A 2,338-nucleotide genomic window follows, 5' to 3' on the forward strand; every position below is an offset into this window, starting at 1 on the left:
ATTTTTCTCTTCTTCTTTTCTTCTACTAACAATAAGGAACCTCTTTACTGTGACATAGAGGATTCCTCTTCTTTTTTTTTTTCTCTTCTCTTTCTTATGAGCAAGGACAGAGAAAAAGGCATTCTTGTTGAAGCTGATCCAGAACCTGAAAGGACTCTGAAGAGAAAACTAAGAGAAGCTAAATTATAACAATCCAGAGACAACCTTATTGAAAATTTCGAACAAGTAAAGGAGATGGCAGCCGAACCCAACAACAATAATGCAAGGAGAATGCTTGGTGACTTTACTGAACCTAATTCCAATTTATATGGAAGAAGCATCTCCATTCCTACCATTGGAGCAAACAATTTTGAGCTGAAACCTCAGCTAGTTTCTCTGATGCAGTAGAACTGCAAGCTTCATGGACTTCCATCTGAAGATCCTTTTCAGTTCTTAACTGAATTCTTGCAGCTCTGTAATACTGTTAAGACTAATGGAGTAGATCCTGAAGTCTACAGGCTCATGCTTTTCCCATTTGCTGTAAGAAACAGAGCTAGAATCTGGTTGGACTCTCAACCCAGAGATAGCCTGAACTCTTGGGATAAGCTGGTCATGACTTTCTTAGCCAAGTTCTTTCCTCCTCAAAATCTGAGCAAGCTTAGAGTGGATGTTCAAACCTTCAAACAAAAAGATGGTGAATCCCTCTATGAAGCTTGGGAAAGATACAAACAGTTGACCAAAAAGTGTCCTTCTGACATGCTTTCAGAATGGACCATCCTGGATATATTCTATGATGGTTTATCTGAGCTATCAAAGATGTCATTGGATACTTCTGCAGGTGGATCCATTCACCTAAAGAAAATGCCTGCAGAAGCTCAAGAACTCATTGACATGGTTGCTAATAACCAGTTCATGTACACTTCTGAGAGGAATCCTGTGAGTAATGGGACGCCTATGAAGAAGGGAGTTCTTGAAGTTGATACTCTGAATGCCATATTGGTTCAGAACAAAATATTGACTCAGCAAGTCAATATGATTTCTCAGTCTGAATGGAATGGAAGCTGCATCCAACAGTACTCAAGAGGCTTCTTATGCAGAAGAAGCTTATATCCTGAAAACCCTGCAATAGCAGAGGTGAATTACTTAGGTGAACCTTATGGAAACACCTATAATCCATCATGGAGAAATCATCCAAATTTCTCATGGAAGGATCAAAAGCCTCAACAAGGCTTTAATAATGGTGGAAGAAACAAGTTTAGCAATAGCAAGCCTTTTCCATCATCCACTCAGCAACAGACAGAGAATTCTGAGCAGAATCCATCTAGCTTAGCAAATTTAGTCTCTGATCTATCTAAGGCCACTGTGAGTTTCATGAATGAAACAAGGTCTTCCATTAGAAATTTGGAAGTACAAGTGGGCCAGCTGAGTAAAAGGATCACTGAAATCCCTCCTAGTACTCTCCCAAGCAATACAGAAGAGAATCCAAAAGGAGAGTGCAAGGCCATTGACATAAGTACCATGGCCGAACCTGTAAGGAAAGGAGAGGACGTGAATCCCAAGGGGGAAGACCCCTTGGGACGTCCAGTGATCAATAAGGAGCTTCCCTCTGAGGAACCAAAGGAATCTGAGACTCATCTAGAGACCATAGAGATTCCATTAAACCTCCTTATGCCATTCATGAGCTCTGATGAATATTCCTCTTCTGAAGAGAATGAGGATGTTACTGAAGAGCAAGCTACCAAGTTCCTTGGTGCAATCATGAAGCTGAATGCCAAATTATTTGGTATTGAGACTTGGGAAGATGAACCTCCCTTGTTCACCAATGAACTAAGTGATCTGGATCAACTGACATTGCCTCAGAAGAGACAGGATCCTGGAAAGTTCATAATACCTTGTACCATAGGAACCATGATCTTTAAGGCTCTGTGTGACCTTGGTTCAGGAATAAACCTCATGCCCCTCTCTGTAATAGAGAAACTGGGAATCTATGGGGTGCAAGCTGCTAAAATCTCATTAAAGATGGCAGACAATTCAAGAAAATAGGCTTATGGACAAGTAGAGGACATGTTAGTAAAGGTTGAAGGCCTTTACATCCCTGCTGATTTTATAGTCTTAGATACTGCAAAGGAAGAGGATGAATCCATCATCCTAGGAAGACCTTTCCTAGCCACAGCAAGAGCTGTGATTGATGTGGACAGAGGAGAATTAATCCTTCAATTGAATGAGGACAACCTTGTGTTTATAACTCAAGGATCTCTCTCTGCATCCATAGAGAGGAAGCATAAAAAGCTTCTCTCAAAGCAGAGTCAAACAAAGCCCCCACAGTCAAATTCTAAGTTTGGTGTTGAACTCTCATATC

General features: G+C 40.8%; 1 non-coding gene across 1 annotated transcript; it reads right to left on the reverse strand.

Moving 5' to 3' along the window:
- Positions 1 to 633: 633 nt before the first annotated feature.
- Positions 634 to 741, reverse strand: LOC112780478 (small nucleolar RNA R71). The gene has a single exon (XR_003191312.1). It is a non-coding gene; the product is annotated as a small nucleolar RNA R71 (small nucleolar RNA).
- Between the last annotated feature and the right edge of the window lie 1,597 nt (positions 742 to 2,338).

The sequence above is a fragment of the Arachis hypogaea genome, chromosome 19 (genome assembly GCF_003086295.3).
Source record: "Arachis hypogaea cultivar Tifrunner chromosome 19, arahy.Tifrunner.gnm2.J5K5, whole genome shotgun sequence".
Classification (NCBI taxonomy): domain Eukaryota; kingdom Viridiplantae; phylum Streptophyta; class Magnoliopsida; order Fabales; family Fabaceae; genus Arachis; species Arachis hypogaea.